Source organism: Mus pahari, chromosome 4, assembly GCF_900095145.1.
Source record: "Mus pahari chromosome 4, PAHARI_EIJ_v1.1, whole genome shotgun sequence".
In the NCBI taxonomy this organism is placed as follows: domain Eukaryota; kingdom Metazoa; phylum Chordata; class Mammalia; order Rodentia; family Muridae; genus Mus; species Mus pahari.
This window is the reverse complement of record NC_034593.1, coordinates 126064071-126079140: the sequence shown is the minus strand read 5'-3', so window position 1 is coordinate 126079140 and position 15070 is coordinate 126064071. Positions and strand designations below refer to the sequence as shown.

The 15070-nt window shown below is 43.8% G+C and overlaps 1 pseudogene; it reads left to right on the top strand.

Moving 5' to 3' along the window:
- Positions 1 to 11574: 11574 nt before the first annotated feature.
- LOC110320901 lies at positions 11575 to 14223 on the top strand (annotated as a pseudogene).
- Positions 14224 to 15070: the final 847 nt, after the last annotated feature.

Below are 15070 nucleotides of genomic sequence, written 5' to 3'. Positions count from 1 at the left end.
TCTCTCTCTCTCTCTCTCTCTCTCTCTCTCTCTCTCTCTCTCTCTCACACACACACACACACACACACACACACACACACACACACACACTCCTCTGAATGCCGTAAGATACCTTGTCTTCCTGACCTAAACTTTTTGAAATCCAAACCTACAGATCCAGGTGTGTTTTGCTTAGGTCTGTAATTAAGACACAGCCACCTGCAAATACCCACGAGCCACCGTGTTTACAAAGAGAAGCATTGAAAGTTACAGTTTGCAAATCTCTTTCAGATCTCTCCAGACTATGGCCGTCTGCCAGCATCCTGCCATGGAATCTACAGAGTCGCCGTGACAGCGACTCTATACAAGAGCTGGTTGTGGCAGGGGAAGTAGTCAGTGCATCAATCCGTCAGCATCTTGCTCACACAACCAGTGTTGGTTATTAATATTTTCTCGGGTCAAATTGCCACCATCATTGACACCATTAGTGCCTGAGACTAAGTGATATATTTGGAGAGTCCGGCTTTGGGTGGCTGGCGCCCAAGGATAATCAAAATCCTCATAAACCCATGCTTGGTCCCAGCAGCGTCCTCCTCAAGATAACAAATAATTAGTCCAATGCAGTGAAACCACAAGCCAGACTCTGATTCATGACTTTAATAACGACACTTTGAGGCTCTAGCCATTAGCTTTTGTTCAAAGTGTCTCCAATTGCTACTTGAAGGATCTTTTTAAGTGAGCATTCAGTTACAGACAGTTTCTGATTTATGATGGTTCAACTCGATGTTTCAACTTTATGGTGGTATGAAGAAGGCACCATGTGTTCAACAGAAACCACTGGACTTTTAAATGGTGGAATCCCCTTGGCTAGCCCTGTGAAACACAGTCCTTCCTGGGTACTGGGTAGCAGCCACAGTTCCCAGTCAGCCATGTGGTCATGAGGGTATACAGTACTTCTGAAGGCATTTTTAAATAGCAAGAATTGAAGCTTCCAGTGGGTTTCCTGGAAGCCAGTTAAAACAAACAGGGGCGGGCTGGAGAGATGGTTCAGTGGTTAAGAGCACTGACTGCTCTTCCAGAGGTCCTGAGTTCAAATCCCAGCAACCACATGGTGGCTCACAACCATCCGTAATGAGATCTGATGCCCTCTTCTGGTGCGTCTGAAGACAGCGACAGTGTACTCAGATACTCAGATATAATAATAAATAAATCTTAAAAAAAAAAAGTCACTAAAGCTTGTAACTCCAGGAGTTCTAATACCCTCTTTAAAAACAAAACAAAACAAAACAAAAGAAAAAACAAACAAACAAAAACAAAACAGGGGCTGGAGAGACAGCTCAGCAGTTAGGAGCCTTGATGCTCTTCCAGAGGACTCAGTTCCCAGCACCCACATGGCAGCTCACCACTGTCTGCAACTCCAAGATCCGACACCATCACATACAGACATACAAGCAGGCAAAAATCAATGCACATACAATTTTTAAAAATAAAAAAAAAAAATTACCCACAAACAAACAAGTGAAAACCAGCATATGAAAACCGAGATATGGAAACCCAACACATGTCATCACTGCTCACAAAAGACGTGGGAACTAAGACTGCAGAACCTGTTTTTAACCACCAGCCTGGAGGGAAATCCAATATAAATTTTAGGCTAGCCATTTATCCATACAGTCTAGTAATGGCGGGTTCCTGTTTCTTCTGTTACAAATAAATTGTTACTCTTTAAAAAAAAAAATGCCACTCTGAGAGTCCTCCTCTGGGAAATGACCCTGATACAGCTCTACAAAGCCCTTTAGAGTGGAGTGTGAGAGGGCCGTGCAAACCTCTGTTGTTAGCCTGGGCTTTTGCCTCTGCAGGAAGGTTTTGTGCTTATAATGTTGTTCCTAAGAGCCAACTGCTTCCACTGGTCCTTTTGTCCGACCCCAGCAGGAATCTTTATTGTCAACTTTTTTCTATTTTTTTTTTTTTACCCAAAACCTTTCTTTCTACAAGACCTCAAAATACCCTCTTGCTTTAAGAACTACACCTCCGCCATGTTTTCTTTCCCACCTCACTACCAGGCAGCATTAGAGGGGACAGGCACTTTCTTCTACCACAGTGTCATGTGTTTGTGTCTGTTTCCTTCAGGGAAGGCAATGTGGTTTCTGTTCACGCTTCCTCTCTCTGTAGAAGCATCCACTTCTTCACCGTAGTGGTGTCAAGTTTGGTCAGTGACACTCGAGTGTCATTGGTCACTCCCAGTCAGAAGCTTGGCCGTCGTGTCAGACACCACCACAGCCATCCGCAAAGTTAGCACATACCAGCAAGAATTTGTTCCTGGGGCTGGTGAGATGGCTCAGCATGTAAGAGCACTGACTACTCTTCCAAAGGTCCTGAGTTCAAATCCCAGAAACCACATGGTGGCTCACAACCACCCATAATGAGATCTGACACCCTCTTCTGGTAAGTCTGAAGACAGCAACAGTGTACTTGTTTATAATAGTAAATAAGCCTTTAAAAAAAAAAAAAAGAATTTGTTTCTTCAGCCTGGGTCATGGTGTAAGGAAAATCCTAAAGCAGAGACATGAAGAACTAAATGTGACCAAGAGAAACAAGCCTTTGTGGTCTGAGCCTCTGATGTTTACAGCAGACCGCCAAGCTGTCTGTGACAATCCTTAAGTTCTGATTCACATCCTTTCCTTTCTGGCCCAAATATCACTTTTGCTACAATAGAGTCCTTTGGCTAAATAGAATTTTTCTCTTCTCTTTCTTTCTATTTAATTTTGAGAAAGCACTTTTGGACATTTTATTCATTTGGGTGGGGGCGGGGAGTGCATGTATGTGGAGATCAGAGGACAACTTGTGGAAGTCACCTCTTGTCTTCCACCATGGCGGTCCTGGGGATTGAACTCAGGTTCAGCAGCAGACACCTTTAACCACTGATCGATTTTGCCGGCCCCTCTAGTCCCTTTCTGAATCATTCAGCGCAAAATCAATTATGTAAAGCCAAGGAAGGTGGTTGTTTGGTGAATAGCGAAGAAATGTGGTGGCCCAGGGTAGGGTGGCAGTACCTGAAGATGGTCCAAGCATTTGATCAGATACCTGAATACAGTAAAGATCGTGAAGACCAAGTGCCTGAGAAGGGGCTTATAATCATGGAAGAGGAAGATGATAATGGCCCCTGTTTAATGGGACTGGAATTGGAGATGAACTATGATAGTAGCTTGCCAAAAAACTAGATGTTGCTTTTTTTCTTAGCCTACTCTGCATGGCCAAAAAAAACTGAAGCAAGACTGCAGATATTCAACATGTGCTTTGACTCTACAGTCTGAGTATCTGCCCCACCTCAAATTGAAATTCTAACCTCCAAGATGCTGGTGTCGTCAAGTCAGAGCTTTGGGAAGGTGATTATATCGTGAGGGCAGGATCGTCATGATTTGGGATTTGGGACCTTAAACAAGAAACACTGAGAGACTGCTTGTCCTTCCTCAAGGTAAGAGCTTAGACCCTTGGTCCTGTACTGACCAGTTCCCAAGAGCTATGAGAAATAAGTTTCTGTTGTTAGGAGGCAGCCAGATCCTGATGTTTGTTACGGCAGCTACAACAGGCTAAGACAACACGCTTAAAAGTCCAACAAAAAGCAGAACTCACAGTCTGATACCCGGTTGAGTGACTTCATTTCCAGACAGGTTAGCAACGCGTTGCTTATTCCTGAGCAGGTGGAGTTAAGACTAAGACTGCACTTTCCTGTCATCCACAGCTCAGAAGGGTTTTATACATCTTTATTAAACTGATCTCCCTACAGCTGGATGCCACAGGGGTATCACTTGATGTAATAATTCTCCCAGAGCAGGAAGGAATGAACACCTAGACCCTGGGATGTTCATAGAACACAGACCTCATCCATGTTGGGGTCTCTCTCACCTCCACTCCCTCTAAGCATTGTATTGCGCCCCTTGCAACCACGCTAAAAGTTGCTCCCTGGATCTCACGGAATACAGCGTCCCGGAATACAGCGTCCTCAGACCGCCCACTGTCAACGCCCACTCGTCGCCCGGACCAACCACTGACGTCGTCACCGCCCTCTCATTGGACCCGCCTTCTGGACACAGCTCCGCTCAGGATCGGACCACGCGCCATTGAGACAGGTTGAGAGAGACACAGAGAGACATTGGGACATGCGGGAGAGGGTTGGGTTCTCCCGTGTCCAATTAATAAATAATGTTTCTTCCTTGCAGCTCATCCCTATCTCAGGAAGTTTAGCCCTTCAGTACGAACCCAGTCCAAGGTGTTTTCTGCCCACGCAGATACGGCGCCAGTGGCATGACGCAGAAATACACACATCCGTGCACTGTCCTGTCGTTTGGTGGTCTGGAGACATTTGTTTCATCATTTTTTTTCCAATTGGGTTTTAATTATTTTTTTTATTTAGGAGGAAAATAGAAGCTTTGAATATCATCAAAGTTTGGAGCTCATTTTGCCATAGTGACTAATATACTTTTACATTACTTTAGCTACCTCATTAAGATAAATGAACTTCTTTCTTTCCGTCTTCCTTCCTTCCTTCCTTCCTTCCTTCCTTCCTTCCTTCCTTCCTCCCTTCCTCCCTTCCTTCCTTCCTTCCTTTCCTTTCCTTTCCTTTCCTTACCTTCCTCTCCTTCCTTTCCTTCTTTCCCCTTCCTTTCTCTATTTCTTCCTTTCCTTCTTCCTTCCTCTTCTCCCTTCCTTTCTTTCTTATACAGGTCTTACTATATAACCCTAGCTGGCCTGGAATTTGCTATGTAGACAAGACTGACCTCAAACTTCAACTCATAGAGATTTACTTCCTCTGCTTCCTACGCCACCATACCTGGCTTAGGAATTTGATATCCATGGAGAAAAATAAAATAAAATAAAATCCAGACCATCATTTTTTATAGATCTGCACAGAGGACAAGAGCTTAAGGGAGCTAGATAGAAAATGCCACAGTGTGAGGGTCTTGCCACCAAGGTTATTAAGCACTATGAATCGATTCCCTATAGAAAAGAGAAATGAAAGCTGGTGACGGAAGTGTCCATCACAAACTATTTCAGAGGATGCTGTTTCTTCCAGGGACAGAGAGGACACTCCCAGCTTGAACTTGGCTCCTGATGGCTTGATTCAGAGCAGAAACGCGCGAGTTTCCTGGCCCCGCAGAAGCTTCATTCTCTGATTGTCAAGAACATCATCTGTGAGAGGGTACGTGTTCCAAGAGAGAATCGGGGACAGAGAGCGAGCTGTCCGTGGCCGCTGTAACTAGACACTGGACACCTGATTGGGAGCAGATGCTTCCCTGGGAGCCTGAAAGGTCAAGATGACAAGACATGGCTCTCTGCTCTTTAGGCTAGAGGACAGAGAAATGGGTCGTGATCTGTGAAGTGAGATACAGAGCTACAGAGAGAAAAACAAAGGGGGCGCTGACCAAAACTGAAGGTCTCAGGGAGGGTGTTCACAGAGGACGCAGCAGCCCTGAACCTGCACCACGGAAATCACTCAAGATGGGTGACATTGAAATTCCAGAAGTTAGGAATTTGTTGTTGTTGTTGTTGTTACTATTCTTCACTATTATTTTTATATTGTTCTGAGCAGTGAAATAATAAAGTTTTTTAATGGAAATGGTAAAAAAAAAAAAAAAAAAAAAAAAAAAAAAAAAAACCCTCCTTAAACTACCCAATGGCCCATAGCTGTAATCTAGAAGCAGCTGTAATCTAGAAGCAGTACTTTACAGTGACGGACACCTTGCCCTAATTCCTTGCTTTCTGTATCAGTTACTTTTCTCATCACTCTCCTAGCATACCAATCATGGCTTATGCCACCAATACCTAGCCGAAGTAACTTCATGTGGCAAAGACTGATTTTGGCTTATGTTTTTTTTTTTCAGGGATTCCGTGCATCGTGGCAGGGAAAGCAAACCCAAGAACTTGGGTATATAGCAGGAGAGTCATGGACACCCGCAGGGCAGCGGAACAGTGAAGAGATGGGTGTAACCACAAACAGCCCACCCAGCTCCCAGAGCAGCACAGCAGCTGGGGACCAAGTGTTCAGACACAGGAGCTGTGGTGCAATTTCGATTCAGATATGAACATTCCCTTCTCCTATGAGTCTTAATATAGAACTGTACTCGTACTGCACATTTACAACATTGCACGTTATCTCTTCGCCAGATGATCCCTATCATTAATTAACTTAGGAAATCAATTATTTGATAGCATCTTAGTGTTCCACTAAACAGACGTCTTTGTAAGCTTTATCTACTATGGATTTTGCTCCATGTTTTCAGACATCAAAGGATGACTCTGTGTGTAACCTTTTTTTTTTTTCTTTTTATGTTTTAGAAGTTGACATCCTGGGTTAAAGTTCATGAAATTTATTAGTGTGCTTGATAATTATCTATATTGCTTTCTAGAAAGGATGTGTCCATTTAAATTACCCTTAGTGATGTATGGCAGTGCCTTTGTTACTAAACCCTTATCAATGAGGCAGAAAAACATTTAAAAATAGGTTTTCATAAAATACATTTTTGCTAAAATGAACTAATAGTAGATGTACCTCTCATTGAAAACACTATCACTTTTCAGTTTAACAGGTGAAAGTTTGCATTTTTCTTCCTAGTTAAAAAAAAAAAAAAAAAAGGAGGAAGGGAAACACTCTTAGCAGATGGTCGAGTTTGTCTTTGGGGTCTATGGGCTCTAGCCAACTGTCTGGGGAGAGCAACTGGTCTTTAAATGTATTTGGTTGATAACTTGCCTTATTAGCTGAAAACATTTCTCTCCGGTTCATTGTTTCTTCTCATTTTCTCTGTGATACGGTTGTACAGTCACAGCTTTTATTTTTTTTGTGTTTAATGTTTTCAGTCTTTTTCTTTGTGCGTTTATTCAAGTAGAGTCTGAAGCAGTCTGAGGCCAGACTTTTAACCCCAGCTGCCCAGGAGGCTCCCGCAAGAGAGTCACAAGCCTAAGTCTTTCCCCCATGGGCTATGGAATAAGCTCAAGGCAGCCTGTCTCTAAAAGCTTTCTAAAACGCTCAGGGCTTCAGTTAGTGGAAGAGAGTTTCCGTAGTTTAGCTAGAAGTATGATGTTCAGTTGGAGATTTTCCAACTATCTCTGTTCTTGATTTCTATTTTAATTCCATCATGGTTAAGGAATATTATTAATGTGATTTCCATAGCCCTAATTTTGTTAAGGTGTTTTCTTTTTTTTAAACTATAGATTAGACCTGCTTTGCTGAGTAAAGTATCCTAACCAATGAGAGCCAGGTGGGTCTCCATGCTCACCGCCTCGCTCGCAGCTTGTGCAGTCAAGCCATTGTGAACAGGGAGGTATAGAACTCGCCAGCAGTAACAGTGAATTTGTCTTTTGGTCCTGTTCCTTTCAACCCTACCATATTTGCCACTTTAGCTAAAAACATTTCCATATCTATCTATTTCCCTTGTGTGTGGAAATAGATGTTTTTGTTTGGTTGGTTGGTTTGGGTTTGGGTTTTTTGTTGGCTTTTGTTTTTGGGGTTTTTTTTTTGTTGTTGTTGTTGTTTTTCAAGTTATATTTTCACTATGTAGCTCTGGCTGTCCTGAAACTCACAATGTAGACTAGGCTGGTCTCAAAACTCACTTCCTGAGTGCTACATTTAAAGGTGTGCACCACAAACGCCCTGCTGTACCAATGTGTTTGGTGTTCGTTGCTAGCTCCACATGCGTTTAGAAGTACTATGCGTTGTTGGAGAAGTTACCCTTTTATCAGGCCTCCTTTATCATCCATTCTTCCTCAATCCCCTCTTATCAAAAGTCAGACCAGGGCTTCAGGCATGCCAGGCAGGCAGTCTACAATTGACCTACCTCCCCAACCCCTCATTTTATTCTTAATGACCTTGTGTGTTCAGCAGCCGACATAAATTGGGGCTAGGAAGATGGCTATGCAAACCTGACACCCTGAGTTTGGATCCCCATCATGCACATAAAAAACAAAACAAAACAAAAAGCAAAACAAACAAAAACAGGTGTGGTAGCGCATCTTTTTAATCCCAGGCCTGGAGAGGCTGAAATAGAAGGCTCCCTGAGGCTTTCCCTCTAGCTCCAGGTTCAACTGGAAACCCTGTCTCAAAAACTAAGCTGGACCCAGGTGGGTGGCGCACACCTTTGATCTCAGCACTTGGGAGGCAGAGACAGAAGGATTTCTGTGAGTTCTAGGCCAGCCTAGTGAATCTAGGGAGAATATGTCTCAAACTACAACAAAGGAGAGCAATTAAGGAAGCCAGATGTCAATCACTGCTCTCCATTCCCACATGTGCATTTGCTCCACCCCCCTCCCACACATACGTGCATACACATGAACATACCCAGAAGGAAACTGGTATTATCTGAAACTAACATAGCTACCGCATAGTTTTAAATTTACTATTAGCGTGATAGTTCTTTTTCCATTCTTCTCTCTATAAACCCATTCTTCTCTATAGAAACATATGAACTGAGTTTGGGTAGACATGTATGGTTAAGCTTTAAAAATAAAAGCCTTCTGCGCCTGATCTTTCATTGGTATTCATTCACCATAAAGCCTCCCATGAAAATCTCATAGGACTCCTGGAATAGTGCCCAATGCAGAGTCTCCCCTCAACATCAGGACCTGAAGGAGCATCTCATTCTAGCCTGCACTCAGCCTACAGAACCATTCAAAGTTACCACGGAAGTGTGAATACCTGTGTGTGCTGTGCGTGCTACGGCGTGTGTGCGGGAGGCAGACGACAACCCTTTGAATTGGTTCTCTGCTTCAAACATGTGGATCCCAGACCAAGGTGTTGAACTGAGGTCATTTGGCTTCACAACAAGTTCTTTACCTACTAAGCTATCTCTTCAGCCTTCCACCTAACATTTTCACATAGCATCTCCTACTGAGCCTGAATCTGTAGCCCAGCCATTCAGCTAGGCTGACTGGCTGGGGAGTTCCAGAGCTCTGCCCACCCCTGCCTTCCAAGTGCCAAGATTACAGACGCATGTTCCTGTGCTTGGCTCTTACATGGGTGCTTGGGATCCAAAGCCAGGTTCTGATGTCTGTACGGTAAGAGCTTTGCAGGCCGACTCATCTCTCCAGCCACTCAAACCTTAATTCTTCAAAACAATTGCTACATTTACTTATTGTTTGTGTGCACACGTGCACATAGGTGAAAGTCAGAGGGTAACATTCAGGAGTTGGTTGTTTCCTTGTATCACGTGGGATATGGGTCCTGAAGATCAAACTCAGGTTATCAGGATAATGACAAACACCTTTGTAGAGAGATAATCGCATATAATCATCACCTGTCAATAAAAAATACAATGGGCCAGGCGTGGTGGCGCACGCCTTTAATCCCAGCACTCAGGAGGCAGAGGCAGGTGGATTTCTGAGTTCGAGGCCAGCCTGGTCTACAGAGTGAGTTCCAGGACAGCCAGAGCTATACAGAGAAACCCTGTCTTGAAAAACCAAAAAATAAAAAATAAATAAAAAAAAAAATACAGTGGCCAATGAGCCGAGGCAAGAAATAGGAAGTAGGGCACTGGCAGGAAAAGAGAGGATTCTGGGAATAGCACACACATAAAAGGAGACACAGAGAGAAAAGAGAGACTGACAGAGGTGGATGAACTCAAGGAGATGCTGAGAGAGAGAGGAGGTCTGGGACTTAAGAGGGATAACTAACACCATGGTTACACAGAAAAGTTTGAATGGCTTAAATAAGTTATGAGCTACTCAGGAAATGAGCCAATGCTTATTAAGAGCTAGGCACTTAATAATAAATAATTAGTCTCAAAGTCATCATTCTGGGAGTAGGACTGGGAAGGAAAAATGGAATTTAACATTTTTTAGCACACCTTTTCCCGCCTAGCTCACTCACCAACCCATCCATGCAGGCATCTTAGCGGATGGCAGTGGCGGTCTCACTCACCAACCCATCCATGCAGGCATCTTAGCGGATGGCAGTAGCGGTACGGCCTTGGGAGATAATGATTTAACATGTCTAAAAGGACCCGTTGTTTTTAGATGTACAGTCATAGCTTTAGCATTCTGCCTAAAGACCATTATTTCAATGAACAAATAAAAATCCTTTCAAAAATGCATTTGTTGTGGCTAGAGAGATGGCTCAAATATTAAAAGTGCATACTGTTCTCCCAGAGGGCTCAAGTTTGGTTTCTATACCCATGGCTGGCAGCTCCAGGGAATCTATTGCCCTCTTCTGGCCTCTACACATACTGCACACACACACACACACACACACACACACACACACACGCACGCACACACGCACTGCTACACTCACAAATAAAAATATATAAAAATAGTTAGACACCGAGAACATATAGTAGCTTTATTCACTGAGGAGTTGCCATGGAGCCAAGTATGAGGAGTAGAGGTGACAGGAAATGGCCCAGGAGGCAGAGTGCTTCCAGACCAAGAGGTTCTAAGAACTTCTCAGAAACTTAACAGGAATTTCATGTCTTTCCCCCAAGCACCCTCCCTTTATACTGCTGGTGAGTGTGTATCTGTCACTTAAAGCTCCTAGGCTGACAGGTCTGGACAATGTCATTAAGCCCTAAAGGCATCTCACAATTCCTTCATACCTCACATCCTCCTGCCTCAGTATATGAATAAAGATTCCAGCCCAAATTCAGAGTATAGTGACTCTCTGGGTAGCTCTGGGAGAGTCTTTTACAAGACACATAGAACTTCATATATGGAAGATGTTGCTTATACTGCTGCAAAATTCAATCTCCAATAAAACTGCACTAATCAAAACTTAGGTGCCCTCTCTTATGGCCAGATATATCAATCAATGGAATGGAATTGAGAATGTAGAAATAGAAATGTTTTTTTTTAAATGGAAAAACTGGAGATGGCTCAGTAGTTAGGAACATGTACAGCTCTTCCAGAGGACATGAATTTGGTTCCCAGCACCCTCGTTGGGCAGCTTATACTACTTATTAACTGCAATTTCAGAAGGATCAGACACCTCTAAGAATTGCATGTGAGAGAGCACGCGCGCGCGCGCACACACACACACACACACACACACACTATAGTGAGTACAATTAAGTCCATGTGCTCAGAGTCATTTTCATACAAACAGAATCCCAGGCTACAGCCTTCTGCTCCTGGTTCCTCTAACTCAGCACAACATCTCCAAGTCCACATTATTTTTCCATATTTTAAAACATTTTTATTCCTTGATTTATTCACATAAGGCAAGCCCCTTTACATTGACCTCCACATTAGAAGACTATACATTCATTATCATTGTTGTGTCTGAATCGGAAGTTAGACTGAAAAAACCATGCGGCCTACTACGTGCTTCTCATTTCTACCACTGTAGAGAGCAGCAACCAACCGTCAGTGAGTTCAACAGAGTATGCGCACCAAGTTTGAGCCACAAACGCAAACCTACATCAAGCACTGACGATCATCATTTTTGTAGCAAGGACAAAGAGCCAATGCTTCAGAATGGCTGTCTGCGGAGAGGGGGCCCGTGCACAGAGGAGTTTTGGGAGAGAGTACACAATGTGACATATCACGACACACGAAGCCCCAGGCATGGAGTTGTGGGAACCTAGAAACCTGAGAACCCTCCCTGCGAGTATGTTGCAGAAGGGAAGAGCCCCTGTGGAAGGCAGTGGTGTTCGTGGAGAAGGAGCAGTGAGATAAAGGTCAGGCCAGGAAGGCTAACTCAAATGACACTAGGAAAGGTGTCTTGGCATTTAACCAGCACAGAGCTGAGACAGAAATGCTTCGTGCCCCATGGTCACTGCCAGAGGGAGGGGCTAGGCTGTTCGTGACTATGGAAATCATAAACCATGTTCTATTTGTTTACTTTCTATTAATTTTCATAGCCTTTTCTACCCAGATTGCCACAGTTCTAATGGTTTATCTAAAGTGTCAAACCAGGTATATTTTTAAAACAGGTCCTATAAATAGGTCATGAGAAGCAGCCAAGGGAAATGTCACCAAGTCACAGTGGCACAGAAGGAACATTCTAAGGATAATTGACTCGAAGTGCTTCCTTGATGGACTGAGGCAACAGTGACAGAAGCTTAATGTTCCGGATTCAAACCTGCAGCTAGGACATGCACCCCTCACCTGCCCTTGCCCCCTTACTCCTTCCCAGGGAAGCCATCTCCTCCCTCACTGGCTTGGCCTCTTCAAAAGGATTTTATGTGATTTAGATTCTGGCTTTCCCTTTAGGATATTCAAGGGAATAAATTGTGTATCAATGAAGGGAAAAAGGAAAAGGAGCCAGTAAGGTGGGAAAAGAACGAAAAAAAGTCAAATAAATAGCAATACTTAAAAGAAAGCTTACAAAGACCAGCCAGAAGAACCTTGCCTTGAGCCAGTTGACCATGTGCCTACCTGAGCCCTCTGGGGAGGGTGGCCTTTCACCCGTCTCCTACCTTGAAGTAGTGGCTGGCTCTTGATCCCAAGGAATTTTGTGATATCCGTCTTGATCCACGCGAGCTGATGGGAGAATGAGCAGTGCAGGTTGTTTTACAGAGCTGGAATTCAACCAACTCATCTCCTCAGATCTTTCCTAAACGTGTGGCGCTAAACCCTTAAGATTTTATCTTATGATCAGGATCTGTGGTAGTTGCTTTCAAATACATTCTATTTAACAAAGTTAAATGGTTAGGATCCCTCCCTCCACGTCCAGTTTTACGCACGTGTCTTACTGAGCCAGGAAACACAAAAACTCAGACAACACTGAGCTGAAATACCTGTTAAAGGGGTACCTCACATGGAAAAGTAGGTTCAGAAGATACCATTGTGGTTAAGTATGCTTCAGAAGAATAGAAAAAGTATCAGTGGGCGGGCATACTGGATGTACAAATGGTCCCTTCCTTCCTTCCTTCCTTCCTTCCTTCCTTCCTTTCTTTCCTTTCTCTCTCTCTCTTTCTTTCTTCCTTTCTTTCTTTCTTTCTTTCTTTCTTTCTTTCTTTCTTTCTTTCTTTCTTTCTTTCTTTCTTTCTTCTCCTTTCCTTTCTTCTTTCTCTCTCTCTCTCTCCCTTTCTTTCTTTCTTTCTTTTTTTTTAAGATTTATCTATTTATTATATGTAAGTACACTGTAGCTATCTTCAGACACTCCAGAAGAAGGTGTCGTCAGATATAGTTACAGATGGTTGTGAGCCACCATGTGGTTGCTGGGATTTGAACTCAGGACCTTCGGATGAGCAGTCAGTGCTCTTAACCGCTGAGCCATCTCACCAGCCCCCTTTCTTTCTTTTCTTTCTTTCTTTCTTTCTTTCTTTCTTTCTTTCTTTCTTTCTTTCTTTCTTTCTTTCTTTCTTTCTTTTCATTGTGTATGCTTGCTGTATGTGCTTGTTTAGAGACCAAAGGCCAACATCAAGTGCCTTTCTCAATCATTTTATTTTTTATTTGTTTTTAATCTTTTAAGACCAGTAATTGACCCACAATTCCCTTTTCTTTCTTTCTCCTCCAGCCAAGTAAGATGCCAAAAGGCCAAGGGGAAGAAGGTGGCCTTGGCCCCCACCATTGTGAAGAAACAGGAGGCCAAAAGGATGGCCAATCCTTTGTTTGAAAAAAGGCCCAAGAACTTCAGCACTGCACAGGGCATCCAGCCCAAAAGAGATCTCACACGCTACATCAAATGGCCCCACTACATTAGGCTGCAGCGGCAAAGGACCATTCTCTATAAGAGGCTCAAAGTACTTCCTGCCATTAACCTGTTCACCCGGACCCTAGGCCGGCAAGCAGCTACCTGCTTGCTTAAGCCTTCCCACAAGCACAGGCCAGAGACAGAGCAGAAGAAGCAAAGGCTACTGGCCCGTGCTGAGAAGAAAGCTGCTGGCAAACGGGACGTCCCAATTAAGAGACCACCTGTCCTCCGAGCAGGAGTCAATGTGTCACCACCTTGGTGGAGAACAAGAGGGCTCAGCTGGTGGTGACTGCCCATGATGTAGACCCCACTGAGCTGGTGGTTTTCTTGCCTGCCCTGCAGCGAAATATGGGGGTGCCCTACTGCATCATCGGGGAAAGGCCAGGCTGGGGCGCCTGGTCCACAGGAAGACATGCACCACTGTTGCCTTCACACAGGTTACCTCGGAAGACAAGGGTGCTCTGGCTAAGCTGGTAGAAAATATTAGGACCAATTATAATGGCAGATATGATGAGATCCATCACCGCTGGGGAGGCAACGTCTTGGGTCCTAAGTCTGTGGCTCACGTTGCCAAGCTGGAAAAGGCAAAGTCTAAGGAACTCACCACTAAACTAGGTTAAATGTACACTGCTAAGTTCTCTGTACATAAATATAGTTACAAAATTAAAAAAAAAAAACAAAAGAACAACAACAATAAAAAAAAACCCTCCATTAATCCCTTTTCTAATTAGCTCCATTTCTATTTCTGTCTGTCTCTCTGTCTTTCTCTCCCTTTCATGCGTGTGTGTGTGTGTGTGTGTGTGTGTTTGTGTGTGTGCGTTTGTGTGTGTATGTGTGTGTGTTTGTGTGTATATGTGTGTATACGTGTGTGTGTGTTTTTTTTGGTGTGTGTGTGTGTGTATACACATGAGTGCAAGTACCCTTGGAGTCCTGAAAATGACACCACGTGTTCTGAAGCTGGAGTTACAGGTGTGATACTTGTGCTGGATTACATCCACTTGATCCATGTGTTGGAAACTAAACTCCCATCCCTTGCAAGCGCAGTACACATTCAGCAGTCTTTTTAATAAGAATGGCCCCCACCCCCAGGCTCATGCTTTTGAACACTTGGTCCTCAGTAGGTGGTGATGTTAGGGGAGCTGTGGAGCCTTTAGGAGGTGGAGCCTTGCTGGAGGAAGTTCATCACTGGGGCCAGGCTTTGAGAGTTGGTAGCCTTGCCCCTCCCCCAGTTTGTGCTCTCTCAGCTTTCTGCCCCCACTGCCCTGCCTTCCCGCTACTAGGGACGCTTTCTGGAACCATAAACCAAAAGTAACTTTTCATAAGTTACTCTAGGTCAGGGTATTTATCAAATACAAACTCTCAGTCACTGAGCCATCTCTCCAAACCCTGGTTTGCTGTTATAATTTGTTTTAAGACAAAGTCTTGATATGCAATCCCTGGTCTTGAACTCATGACCTCCCTGCTTCA